Source organism: Podarcis bocagei (genome assembly GCF_964188305.1).
Source record: "Podarcis bocagei genome assembly, chromosome: 10".
NCBI classification, from domain to species: domain Eukaryota; kingdom Metazoa; phylum Chordata; class Lepidosauria; order Squamata; family Lacertidae; genus Podarcis; species Podarcis bocagei.
This window is the reverse complement of record NC_138135.1, coordinates 58,874,192-58,889,069: the sequence shown is the minus strand read 5'-3', so window position 1 is coordinate 58,889,069 and position 14,878 is coordinate 58,874,192. Positions and strand designations below refer to the sequence as shown.

At 43.0% G+C, this 14,878-nt stretch overlaps 1 long non-coding RNA gene across 1 annotated transcript in view; it reads left to right on the top strand.

Moving 5' to 3' along the window:
- LOC308596712 overlaps positions 1-11,491 on the top strand; it is a 143,835-nt gene extending 132,344 nt beyond the window's left edge. The window contains exon 2 of the long non-coding RNA XR_014012678.1: positions 11,290-11,491. This is a non-coding gene — a long non-coding RNA (uncharacterized lncRNA). The remainder of the gene's footprint in view (positions 1-11,289) is intronic.
- Positions 11,492-14,878: the final 3,387 nt, after the last annotated feature.

The window sequence follows — 14,878 nt, the reverse complement described above, 5'->3', positions numbered from 1 at the left end:
ATACGAGGAAAGCTGGCATTGTAGAAAGCTTTACATTTTGTTGTCTGATTAATTTCTGTTTTCTGTATTTTATGAGTTTGTTTATATTTAAATATTTTATTGTAAGCCTCCCAGTGCACTTTGGCTACAGTAGGGTGTGTGTGTGTGTGTGTGTGTGTGTGTGTGTGTACACACATACACACACACACACACACACACAATGAATTGTGCATGCTCATGCTGTTCTATTTGTTCCTGCAATAGATAATCATAGGTATATCTATCATTCAGCACAGTTTTAATGATCGCAGACGGCATCACTCACCAGCATGTGCAATGTTTTTAACACCATTACAACATAAAGACTTTTGCAAAATACTTAGAAGAAAACAAATGATATCTACTTCTTGTTTGAAACTGACACTGCAATATTGGGGAAACCCAGCCAGATGGGCGGGGTATAAATAATAAATTATTATTATTATTATTATTATTATTATTATTATTATTATTATTATTATTATTATTATTATTAGGACTTGTTTCTGATCAATTATGCACAAGGTGCATAAATATTTTTAGCCTACTATTCACGACAAAACACCTTCATATGCTGGCTTAAATTAAAACAAAAGTTATAAAACGCAGTTTTACTATATAATACCACAACTTCAGACAGTAGTTAACAACTTCTTTAAAAAGTCCAACGAAGCAATACCTAACCCAGGTCTTAATAGCACATTCAAAACCAGAACACATTAGCCATAAACAGTACAGACTATTTCATATATTAGGAGTTGGAAGATGTGACCCTCCCCCAGACATTATAGGACTCCAACTCCCATCAGCCCCAGCCGCCATGGCCAATGGCTAGAGATGATGAGCGCCGTGGTCCAGTTTTGCCTTCCTCATAGCAAAATGTCACAACTTTGGCAGTTAGGGCCCTGGGTGGAATCCTAGTCACCAGAAGTTTGGGGTGACTTTGTGAATCACCCTTAGCAGAACCTGCAGCATATTTAAGGTACCCTGTTAAAGGGGTCTCGGTATCCAGAAGCCATGCGTGGGGAAGATGGGTCATAGAGGTTCCAGTGGCAGCCTGAGGGTGGCTTTCACAGTAGATGATCATCCCTGGTCCGACCTTGAAATGTCTCTGCCCTCCCACAGGTGACTGAGACAAATATACACCTGAGCCAAGTCCAGCTGACTTTATTCATCACCCACTTGCTATAGTCACTGCACATTGGGGTGTGTATGTTGCACTGTGGCTGGGGCCGCAACTGGGTCACAGAACACTCAGGACATGTGTGATGAACCATCTTGTGATCTTCCAGAGGTTGGACTACCATTCCAGCTGAATTTTGATCATACTGATTGGGGTAATAGTAGCACCCACTATTCCTACAGCAGTAGCTCCTCTTCTTTCCTGACATCCTTCTACTGGCAACAGTTTCCACCGTAGTCCCATATTTTAGGTTTCACTTTGGTGTCCTTAACATCTAGCTGGGCAAAAACTAAAAATTTGTGGGATGTAATCCACTGAGAGCAGTCAAGTACAACATTCCTTGCTTTCCTAGAGTGGACATGCAAGGGAATGTTTGGGCCAGCTAGTTGAAACTTCCTGTTCCTCCTGGCCTGGAGCGTCCTTCCTGGCAATTGACTAGTGGGTGGGCATGACCTTTCCAGACCTGGTAAAAGGACAAGGCATGCTGCCACTCTCTCTCTTTTCCATCTTCTTTTTGTCCTGCGAACTTCCTGGAATGAACTGCTGGCTGCCAACCAAGCAGTCCCCCAGGTCATCTTCCTTGTGGGATAAACCTGTTAGTATAAGTTTGTAACTTTAAGCCTTAAGTCTGTATTCAGGGATCACACTGTGCTCTGCCTGATCGCGAGTAAACTTTCTTTTTATTGCTAATGAATAAGACTGTGGTGTCTTTATTCTTTTAGGAGGGATTCAAGGGGTCTTACCAGGAAAATATTAGAACATATTTTAATTTTGACAAGCCAGATTGAATTGTGTATTATCTTAAGAAACTCACACAAATTTGCAACTAGTTTTCTGCTGTGTAAAGGGGAATGCACACTGCTAAGTACAGGAACCATAGCTGTCAAGTGTCCCTTATTTGAAGGGACAGTCCCTTATTCCAGTGCCATTTTGTCCCTTATTGATGGATGTCCCTTAAATGATGTCCCTTATATTTCAAAGGATGCAGCTCCTCTCCCTCCCTCCCTACCGGCCAGGGAAGAAGGAAGCTCCAACTGTGTTGCTTGGCTGTGTTGCTGACCCAATAAGAAGTCTAAGAACGACTGGGGGGTGGAGCTTGCATGCCTTGTGCTGATCAAATCGGCTGCGTTCCCTGGGGACTCGCCTCTGCTCAGCTCTTCCCAGCGGAGAGGTGACGGTGGTTTTCCTTGAGGCTTCGTTTGGCTGCTGGCTGGGCTTTCTGCCTTTGGCTCAGAGGGGCTCAGAAGTTGAACATACCTGTGCTGAGTGCTCGGATCAGAATCAGATGGATACGTCATTGAAGGCCCACTCACCCTTGCTGGTGAAAAGGTTTGTCTGGAGCGGGGGCACATGGTGGGGGGAAAGGAAAGGAGATCTCGTGGGAGGGGGGGAGGCTGTGTGTGTGTGGCTAGTTAATGCAAGCTGAGGGGGGTTTTGAATGCTGGACGCCATTTTGTTGCACGTGCTGCTGCAAACTTTGCAGTGCAAAGCCAGGCCGGGGAGCCATCTTAAGTTGAGGCTGCATATGCCTTGTGGTGCATGTGATTGAGATTGTTTTCAGTTGAACCTCTGGTTACAAAGTTGGTTGGACAGTGTTCTCGAAGCTACCAGCATGAGTTTGACCAGACTGCAGGAGGACAGGAAGACTGAAGTGCCTGGAACAGGTGAGGCTGCAGGTCCCTTATTTTGGCTGCTGGTCCCTTATTTTCAAATCTGTAAGTTGACAGCTATGACAGGAACTTGCTAGCACAAGTTAAAGGTAAAGGTAAAGGGACCCCTGACCATTAGGTCCAGTTGTGGCCAACTCTGGGGTTGCGGCGCTCATCTCGCTTTATTGGCCGAGGGAGCCGGCGTACAGCTTCCGGGTCATGTGGCCAGCATGACTAAGCCGCTTCTGGTGAACCAGAGCAGCGCATGGAAATGCCGTTTACCTTCCCGCTGGTACCTATTTATCTACTTGCACTTTGACGTGCTTTCAAACTGCTAGGTTGGCAGGAGCAGGAACCGAGCAACGGGAGCTCACCCTGTCATTGGGATTCGAACCGCCGACCTTCTGATCAGCAAGTCCTAGGCTCTGTGGTTTAACCCACAGCACCACATATTAATAAGCAATATAGCCTCTCCTGACAACCTGAACATTCCCACTAAATTATATTTTCTTCTTCATGGCAGACACCAATCACTTTAAAAATATTATCCACACAAGGACCTACCAAAAAATTCTTTCCCCCTAACACCATATTTTTCCTACTTGAAAATTGTTCAAAGAAATCTGCACACACAGTTACTCTCTGAGCATCTTTCTGCCTTCTTCCTCTTCCATCCCCTGGGCTAAATATAACCCAAGTTCATTCAATGCTCTCTCACAAAGGAGTGTCCTCCCTCTCATAAGCTCTCTTCCAAATCCTTTCCAAACCTGCCAATGAAGTTTATAAACTCTCATGTCCCAAACTGAACAAAGTATTTCAATGGTAAGCAGAATAGGGTAACCTCCCCAGTACAGAAATGTATAGTTATTGAATTTGGCTCAACCCTGGATTTTGGATCCAATTAAAAAAAAATCTCCAAATCTATATTCAACATAGACATAACATTTCCTAAAAGATGTAAAAGACCAAAATATTTTCCCCCTTCTGTTTCTGTACACACACTATCCTCTGTGATAGTAGTTTCCCAGTTTGGTTTTGCTGACAGACACAGAACCCTAAGAGAGTCAAGATTCAGTCATGATGAATGTTGTATTTTGGAATGGGTAGGTGACTAGGAAGTGGTCCTGAGTGCTTTCCTGGCTGTCTGCCATGGTTTGATTAATGGCTAATAAAAAAAATTACAGCACAAAGCATAGAGAAGCAAAACAGTGAAAGAAAGTTAAGAGGAGTGAAAATTTTGAGCATTCACAATAATTCACATACCCCTAGCTTAGCCTAGCGTTCAGCTGTCAATCATCATTCCCTCTATTTCCTAGGCTCAGACTGTGTGTGCCATTATTTACGTCTGCAGAATGGCACTATTCGTGGAGAAACAGGAGGAATCAGGAAGCTTGGAGGAACCCAACATATGAAGAAGTTAAAAACAAATATTTTTTTGGTGGGGGAGGAGAAGAGAAACCCCCCAACAATACAGTGAGGAGCAACCATGCTCAGTGATCACAAAATGCTGAAGGACTCATCAGGAGGAGGGAAGTAAAATGGAACAGAGTGGCTGAAATACTGAACACCAGCGCTCCACACTGCAACATTGTGTTACAGGTCCCACTGGCTGTTTACTCATAATGAATAGATGTCGTGACCCTACTGAAATATGCTTCATTTAGATGAGAAGTTAAGAGAAAATTGGGATGAGGAATGCACTAGGGAAACATTGGTTGTGTTTTGAGTAACTACTCGGGAGTGGCTCAGAATGACTCTTGATTACTGCCATTATATGAATATGCCCCAGTGATAAACCTCACAGATACTGTAATTAATGAGACCACTGAACATTTTGTTGCAGAAGCCCATTTGGCTCAGCCGAAATAGAACCAGGGTGCATTTGATATACACTCTCTTGATTGCATTTACATGTCTGGCTCAAAACAAATGCTTTTAGATAGGAAAAGGGCATTTCCCCTTCCAAGTCCGTTAGAGATAATATGCAATCATTTTCGTCGCATGTACCACTTTCAGGCTCTAGGGCAACCTCATCCAAGCTTCTGCTAGAAAGGCATTGTATCATCTTACACTGCAGATAAGAAGAACCGTAAGCCATGACCCTCATATAAAACACATTCGAAAATCACGCTGTGTATTTATACAGTTGGCTATTTTAGCATAGCAGGTTAGGCTCAGATATTATTTCAGTAGGAAAACATGAGATTACGGAAAATGTAATCAAGCGTCTTTCCCCACCTTCCTTGTGGTACATCATTTCAGGACATGGGGCAGATGGGCAGTAAATAATGCAGCTTGATCTCTTCTAATTGCACCTTAACTGATATTAAGCTGGAATTTTTGATTTCTGGAGTCACAATCTAAGAAATTATAACCACATTAATCAGATGGCTGCTAGTTTCTTCTAGATGGCTAACATTTTAATGGACCGTGCTCTGATCAATAAAGCTGAAAGTCAATTGATTGCATTCTTAGCAGACAAAAATATTTTTCTTGTTGTTGTGGTAATGATTTTTTTAAGTTGACCAAATGTTTTCTCCAATAAGTATTTAATAAACAAAACTGGCAAGAGCCCAGCATATTTAGGTATGTTTCAATCAATCGACATCAATGGGGTCAATCGGGCTCACTTGAACTGTGCATTAATCTAGTCAACCGAGGGAGACGGCGATAAAACTGCTGTACAAAAAAACCTGTCCTAAACATGTGGATAGGATGGTATTAATAATAGTAGTAGTAGTTTCTGAAACATGAAGCTGCAGGTCTTAAACGCAGTACATTCACAGAGTCACCTTCCCTAACCTGGTGCCCTCCAGATGTTTTTTGAACTACAACACACATCATCCCTGACCAGAGGCCGTACTGCCTAGGGCAGATGTGAGCTGTATTCCAAAACATCTGGAAGGCTAGGCTGGAGAAAGCTGCAATGCAGTGAGTGTAGATTCAAGACTTTCAATACATCCATATAGTGAGGGAAGAGACTCCATCAGGCAAGGCTTCTTTCCACCTGCCTTGCCCCACCCTCTGGCCCTAGGAGTCCTCATAAGGGAGCTGGTCCTGGAGGAAGAACTATGAGGGGAGAGACTTCGTCATGCAAGTCCTCCTTCCACCTGCCTTGTCCCACCCTCTAGCCTCTGCTTCTCAATTTGTATTGTATAATTTTATGTACAGTTGTACCTCTGGATACGAACGGGATCTGTTCCGGAGCCCCGTTCGCATCCTGAAGGGAATGCAACCCGCATCTGCGGGTCACGTATCGCCGCTTCCGCACATGTGCGTGACGTCATTTTGACTGCGCATGCACGAGCGGCGAAACCCGGAAGTAACGCGTTCCATTACTTCCGGGTCGCTGTGGAGTGCAACCCGGAAATGCTCAACCTGAAGCAATTTCAACCCGAGGTATGACTGTACTGTGGCTTGCAGTTGTTTTATTGATTATAGTTAGAAATTATTTATTGTAACTGTTGAGTGGATTTCTGTTTAACTTTTATATGTTGATATTATTTTATACTATTCTAATGATCGTTGAATGTTACTTTTTTGATGTAGGTTGCTTATTTTAAAGTTTTGTTTTATTATCACATTTTTGTATTACATTAGATTGTTATAAGGTGTACAGTCATACCTCGACTTGAATGTGCTTCGGGTTGAGCGCATTCGAGTTGAGCTCTGCGGTAACCTGGAAGTAACGGAACACGTTACTACTGGGTTTCGCCACTCACGCATGCGCAGACGCTCAAAAGGACGTCACGGGCATGCACAGAAGCGGCGAAACGCGACCCACACACGCGTAGATGTGCCATCGCATCTTGCGTTCTGTTCGGGATGCGAATGGGGCTCCAGAACGGATCCCGTTCGCATCCCGAGGTACCACTGTACATTTTTTGTTTCTTCAGCTTGTAAACCGCCTTAAGTATTGTAAGATAGAAAGACGGTATACAATTTTTTTTAAAAAATGATGAAGACTGTCTAGTCAACTAATCACTGTGAATGATATAGTTTAAGTATTTGCCAATGCTCAATGAATCAACATGTATAGGTGGCTAAATTCATATATCAAATTTTCTCTGGGGATGGAGAGCCACTATGGGGCACCTGCTTTCTTGGTAGCCACTGGCAAAATGCACATGGCCTTTGTGGTAGGGATGATAAACTGTTTTCCCACAGGTGTGGCTTTAGAGAGTTGGCTAGCCTCATGCATATAGACAGTTATCTCTAGAAACCTGGCTTTTGTCTCACTGCCCTTCTGTGGGGCATGAAAGTGTTTTCAGCTGATTCCAAATATGTGAGACAGCAGTACAGTGGTGCCTCGCAAGACGAAATTAATCCGTTCCGCGAGTCTCTTCGTCTTGCGATTTTTTGGTCTTGCGAAGCACGGCTATTAACGGCTTAGCGGCTATTAACGGCTTAGCGGCTTTAAGAAAAAGGAAACAAACTCACAAGAACTCGCAAGCCCATAGGGAAATTCGTCTTGCGGAACGACTCAAAAAACGGAAAACTCTTTCATCTTGCACGTTTTTCATCTTGCGAGGCATTCGTCTTGCGAGGTACTACTGTAGATCATTGCCACTTTTTTTAAATGGAATTTCTTAGGGAAAGAGTCTTATGTATTCATTTGTCTAAATGTCATTGACGTTCTATAGATTGTGTAGTTTGCTGCTTCGGGGGGAGAAAGAAGATTGCCTCTTTAGATTGCAACCTTGGCCATTCCTCCAAACATCCACATTAAAAGGAATGAAATTATTGCCTATGGACTGTAGTAGAAACAAAGCATTTTTCAGTAGCATGCTAAATCGTTCTCTGGGTTTCTACAGTATAACATCAATTAGCATGGTGTCTCAAAACTGTTCCTATTCTGTTTTTTCATTAGAAATGTGAACACAATAACCCTCTTTAGGAATTGCTGTTGCTGTTGCTGGTGCTGTTATCCTATCTGCTACTACTACTATTATTAATTCAATTGTTTGAAACAATGATACCATCTGCATTGAAGCCATGCCTCCTTGTTGTTCGCCCTTTTGACTAATTTCAGATTTGGCTCTTCTGGTGGTGAGGCAGCCTGGGATCCTGTATTCTGGTGGGTGATGACTGCAGTTTTCTTCCATATTACTAGGTGACAGCACCGTTGTCAAACCTGCAACAGCATATTCCCGCTGATTGTTGTTAAGTCACTTCAGAGGCATTTGCAATTAAAGGTGGGCTTAAGAATAACCTTTAAAAGGCCTCTCAAACAAAGACAGTGGTACCTCGGTTTATGAACTTAATCTGTTCCGGAAGTCCGTTCTTAAACCGAAACCGTTCTTAAACCGAGGTGCGCTTTCCCTAATGAGGCCTCCCACTGCCAGTGCCCTTCCACTGTTCTGCTTCTGTTCTTCGGCCGAGGTAAAGTTCGCAAACTACTTCCGGTTTTGCAGAGTTCGTAAACCGAATAGTTTGTAAACAGGGCTGTTCTTAAACTGAGGTACCACTGTACATAAATACAGGTTTAGTGATTGTGGCTGCTGTCACGAACCTGGAATTATTCCAGTGCTAGAATATGCAGAGAATAGGCTGTTCAGGTATTCACACACACGGATTGCGGGAGGGTAAGAATGAAGGCACACTAATCCTGTTATGACTACAGTGACTGTCTGTATGCCTCTGAGCCCAAGCGAGGGTTTGACTTATAAAGCTCTTTAAGGCTCAGGCCCCCACCTCTCCCAATATGACCCTATTTAGACCACTACAGCTGAGGCCCTTCACTAGATTCCCCCCTCTGACAGAAGTTTGGAGGGTGGTAACAAGAGAGGGCTTTTTCAGTTTGGGCACCCTGTCTGTGGAATGTTCTCCATCACTGACTTTTTTTGACACCAGGTAAAGACTTGGACTGAGATGATATTTTTGTTGTAAGTGTGCTGCCAATGGCTGTTATGAGGATTGTTGTTTTTTTGCTTTGTTGCTGTGGTATATCTCATTTTTTTAACGTATTGGAGACCTTTGGGTAATAAAACAACTAATGAATTCTCCTCCACCACCTTCTTCATAGGTTTCCACCTTTTCCATCACGTCCCTGCACTGCTTCCCACAACGTCTGCTCTAGCCTGCTCTGCTTAATGCAGGCTCTCTGTGTCATGTGTGCTTCCAAATTGCACAGGGATCTTACATGGAAAGGGAAAGCTCCCTGCTGTAGATGCTGCCCCTCCAACATACAGAGGGCGACGAAGCAGAGTGACAGGAATGTAACGGAGGCAGAGGAGACAAGAAACCTGTCCTTGCTCTTTGCTGTTGTTGTTTAGTCGATTAGTCATGTCCAACTCTTCGTGACCCCATGGACCAGAGCACGCCAGGCACTCCTGTCTTCCACTGCCTCCCGCAGCTTGGTCAAACTTAGTAGATTCAAGAACACTGTCCAACCATCTCGTCCTCTGTCATCCCCTTCTCCTTGTGCCCTCCATCTTTCCCAACATCAGGGTCTTCTCCAAGCAGTCTTCTCTTCTCATGAGGTGGCCAAAGTATTGGAGCCTCAGCTTCACGATCTGTCCTTCCAGTGAGCACTCAGGGCTGATTTCCTTAAGAATGGATAGGTTTGATCTTCTTGCAGTCCATGGGACTCTCAAGAATCTCCTCCAGCACCATAATTCAAAAGCATCAATTCTTCGGCGATCAGCCTTCTTTATGGTCCAGCTCTCACTTCCATACATCACTACTGGGAAAACCATAGCTTTTACTATACGGACCTTTGTTGGCAAGGTGATGTCTCTACTTTTTAAGATGCTGTCTAGGTTTGTCATTGCTTTTCTCCCAAGAAGCAGGCGTCTTTTAATTTTGTGGCTGCTGTCACTATCTACAGTGATCATGGAACCCAAGAAAGTAAAATCTCTCACTGCCTCCATTTCTTCCCCTTCTATTTGCCAGGAGGTGATGGGACCAGTGGCCTTGATCTTCGTTTTTTTGATGTTGAGCTTCAAACCATATCCTTGCTCTTACACTCATGCAATTCCAATTGTCTGGGAGGTGTACACCTGAACTAGGCTCATAGGACATCAAAACATTGCAGGGGCTTCCTAATGTTCTCTTCTTGCCCCTTTCCTCGCAGGTCTGAACAGTGTTTGCCTAGTTCCAAAGTAGTGCGGTCTACAGCTGCAATTACACAGAACATTGCTCTCACCCACAGACTAGAAACTGATCTTGAATAGACAGGGTGACAATTAATTGTTTGTAACTGTCTATATATCTGCAAAGCACTGTTAGGCCTCATGTCATTTAATTTCCCAAAACTGGCAGGAATCTTTAGATCATTGCCCAGGATGCTATTAGATTCAATCAAGAGAGAACTTCTAAGAATCATGACAGCCCAAGAGCCAGTTTTCATTCTTGCCAGAGAAGGAGTTAATTTGCATTTAATGAACATATGTTTCTTTTCGGTGTTCTAAAGGAGGCAAATGAATATATCTAAAACATTTACATATTAAAAAATGTTTCTCTTTTGATTTTCAATCTTTATGATGACGGGCCATCTTTTTGTATTGGTAATGCCTTGCTGCTATTATCAGTGGCGTAGCGTGGGTTGTCAGCACCCGGGGCAAGGCAAGTAATTTGCGCCCCCTAACCCATGGATTTGCGCCCCCTAACCTGTGGATTTGCGCCAACCCTAACCCCCAGATGTTGCGCCCGGTGCGGCCGCCCCCCCCTGCACCCCCCACGCTACGCCACTGGCTATTATTATTATTATTATTGCTTGTTTCATTTGTATGATTGCAATTATCACTATTTTATTATTGTCTGTTGTTTTTGTCTTTTATTGTAAGCAGTCCTGAATGTTTTTGCTTATTCATTCATTCATTTATTGCATTTATATCCTAGCTTTTTTCCTCCAAGGAACTCAGGGTTATCCCCCTTCTTACTTAATCAACACAATAACCCTATGAGGTAGGTTAGGACTGAGATGCAGTGGCTTACCCAAGGTCACCCAGTGAGCTTAATGGCTAAATGGAGATTTGCACTCTAGTTCCCCAGTTCCTAGTCAGACACTTTTAATCATTACATCACATTGGCTCTCTTTTAGGACAGTAGGGTATAGGCAAATAGAAACAACATTGGACTACCTAAGAAGGTGGTGGACTCTCTTTCATTGGAGGTTTTTAAAGAGAGGTTGGATGGTCATCTGTCAGGGATTCCTTAGCTGTGGTTTCTGCATTGCAGGGGTTTGGACCAGATGGCATTCTGGGTCCCTTCCTGCAAATCTATTACTCTAAAAATCTATTATTCTAACAGTAACAACAACAACACTTTTACCTTTCTACTTGCATAAGGATTCACATTGATCGCCGAATAACAGAAAATAGATGGAATTGTAAATTAGTTGCTAGACTGTTCTTAGAAGAAGGGTTTCCCAGAAAATGTTGATTACTCCCCCCCCCTTTGTTTACTTTGATCAAAGATCTCATGATGCGTGTTAAGTACTAAAGTTCTCACCCTGGGCCAGCAGGGGGATACTGTAGATAGTTATGCAAATAAGGGATCGAAAGTGACGTTCAGTGATTGGATAGTTTTAGAAAATTGTTACAGTTACATTGTACTGGAGCTCTATATAAGCAGGCTGACTGAACCCTTCAGTTCAGTTCTGTCCTGGCTTGTGAATAAACAAGAGCTGTTTGAAGAATCGCTGTGTCGTCTGATATGTTCACCCACAACTTAACAATGCCTTCCAGGTGATGCAAAGGGTTTTGCGTTGAAACACATTCTGGCTTTACACCTGAAAACCTGAGATAGATTTGCATTCTGACCCTCTCTACTATCAGATTTTCAACCTCTTTTATAAAGCTATTTTATTTATTTTATTTGTATGCCACCCCCTATACCCGCAAGTATAGTGTTTAAAGTACAAGGTTTGCTGACGCTACAAAGATATATACCTAATCAACCAAGGGGATCCCCCCCCCAGTCTAATTATTTTGCATAGTCAAAAACCAAAGTCTGGGACCTCTTCCCAGACACAAGCTTGCCACCCAAAGCTGTCTGTTCTTAGGAACCATGTGAGCTTTAATCCCAGTGAAACTGAATTTTCTTTCCTTTGTTGAAAGTGGGCTGCACGCATTCCGGCAGCTTTGTTTCTTGAACATATGGGATGTTTGCAAACATGCCATCCTAACATACATGCTTCTACCGGAGGCTTCACTCTGCCAGCACAATACTAGGTAGACCAGACAGATGAAGATTATATAATTTTATATCCAGCAATATACAGTGGTACCTCGGGTTACACACGCTTCAGGTTACAGACTCCACTAACCCAGAAATAGTACCTCGAGTTAAGAACTTTGCTTCAGGTTGAGAATAGAAATTGTGCTCCAGCGGCGAGGCAGGAGGAGGAGGCCCCATTAGCTAAAGTTGTGCTTCAGGTTAAGAACAGTTTCAGGTTAAGAACAGACCTCCGGAACGAATTAAGTACTTAACCCAAGGTACCACTGTATATTTTTTCCACCATCCTATATTATTTGTGTGTCCCAGGATAATGTTGTCGTTAGAGTATTAGGAATAGGAATGGGAAAACTTGGATTCACATCAGCCATGAAGTTCACTGGGTGATTTTGGGCCTGTCACATATTAGCTATGCTTCAGAGCTGTTGTGAGGATAAAATGAGTGGGAAGAGAACCATATATACCACTTTGAGCTCCTCAGATTAGGGTGGGAATGGGAGATTTAGATCTAGATGGCTATCACTATGTTCACCAAGGCCTTGTTTATTTTAACAATAAAGGGTACTCATCAAAAACCCAAGAATTCAGATGAAGCACATCTCCCAGTACAGCCAAAGCAATTCAAAGGCAAGGTTTGGGGAAGAGGTGCAGTCATAGTGAAATAACTACCGCAAGACTTAAACCTTTGGGATTATTCACTGAATCCAGCTTAAATTTAGAAGAAGAAAATCTAATTATAAGGCTGTTAACACTCATAACTGAAAGCTGAGCTACGTTCTCAACCAAGAGAAGTGAAGTGCCTTCAGTGCCTTGTCACTAATTGGTCATTTGGAACCCGGGGAGCTGAGAAGATTGACACAGTGAAAATGAAAAGCTATTGTCGAGCCACTGATAATTAAATAGAGGCGGACCAGAGGCAGTTCGGTTTTTATCTCAGGACTGAAGGTCTCTGGATGTTTGAAATAGCCCAGCGGAAATCAACCTCTCAGACTGTATAAGCGATGCTTGCTTTGTTTTGCTTTAATCATCCCATTGCCTCCTGGTCCTCTACTAAAGTTAAATAGTCAAGAGTCATAGACATGGGTAGGGTTGAAGACAGGGGACATATTAAAACAGGGATCTTCTACTGCAGTGCAAAAGCTGGCTTTTGCAATGGGGCTGACAGGTGTCCAGTAGCCTTCCCCCAAGTTAGAGAATGAAGAGATAATGGCCATGAGCTCAAGAGAGCATCTTAGCAGCAACATCTATGGTGGCTCCATTTTGAAGGCAAGCAGGCAGCACTGTAAGCTTGCACTGACTCCTGGGGAGCAATAACGTTTACTGTAATGCAGTGGGATTCTCCTTATAATGGTCCAGCATACTGATCCATGCAAATATTTTGTCTGTGTAACAAAAAGCATGATGCCAACATGTCATCACTTTGCAAGAGGAGTTCCATTTCACACCCAAGAGCCAAAATGTGTCTTTGTAAAGGATGCCATTTTAGGATGGCAACAGTTTGAGATATCTTTGTCACTGACTTTAAAATTAGTATTGTGTTGAAACCTGTCCTCTAATTTCTTGAAAGTTGTGTCCCTCCTTCATTTGTCTGCCTCATTCACAGGGTGCTTTTTAATTTTTTTATATTCTGTTGGGAACGGGGGTTAAGCTTTCCTTATTGTCGCAAGAAGGGTGATGTGTGTCCTTCCCCCCTTCCAATGAAAACATTTCTTTAATGCTCTGCTGCCTCCCCAACTACCCACACTTCCTGATCTGAAAAAGCCCACGGGAGAAGTTACCCTGTGACATCATTGAAACACAGGAAGTCAGGCTGGCTGGCTACTAAGCACCTGAGGTCAGTGGAGTCACTGATTTTGTTTCTAGGAAAAATTCTTCCTTTTACTTAAAAAAAATAACTCCATGGTGATTTCTTTAGAAGTAGGGGGGAATCACTAAAAAATAACAACCAATAGCAGTCAGGTGTATGGTAGCCACTCCTCAACCTTTCACACTTACAGTGGTCCCTCGGGTTAAGAACTTAATTCGTTCTGGAGGTCCGTTCTTAACCTGAAACTGTTCTTAACCTGAGGTACCACTTTAGCTAATGGGGCCTCCCGCTGCCGCCACACGATTTCTGTTCTCATCCTGAAGCAAAGTTCTTAACCTGAGGTACTATTTCTGGGTTAGCGGAGTCTGTAACCTGAAGCATCTGTAACCTGAAGCATCTGTAACCCGAGGTACCACTGTATAGGAAAGCCTAGTCAATGGTATTATGGTGTTTTCAGGAAATGTAGACTTCAAGTGGAACAAAAATAATAATAATGCACCCATGCAAAATTCACTATTCCCCCCTTCAAATGCCATTTTTCTTTTTGCTTGGTAGAAGAAAACAGAGTAATTTTTTGGCACAGCACTAGTAAGAATTCTGTGGTTGGTACCACTTCTATTAGTTTGGTACTACTTAAATTACTTCCCAGTCAATGAGCATGGTGTAGAAGAACTGAGAAAAAATTGTTAGAAGGTGGTGCTTCTGATAATATAAGAACAAACTAGCCTTATTTACTATAAGGCTCTTTTCCCTGAGCAATTTCTGCGAGCCGTCAAACATCGCCCAACATGACAGGCCTTTTGCTTGGTTCTGGGATACTATCCACAGTGTGAACTGTTTGCCTGCAGTTCTGCAGATAATGGAGATGGAGCAAACACTGCAGTAAATGAACCTGTCTGTCTCACAGGGTGACATCAAACTGGCTCTTCACACACACAGCACCCAAAATAGAAGTATTATTATGGAAATTGTGTCTTGACACTTTGCTATAACAAACATTTCAGGAACGCCTAGAGTATGTTATCTAAAGCAATTTAGATT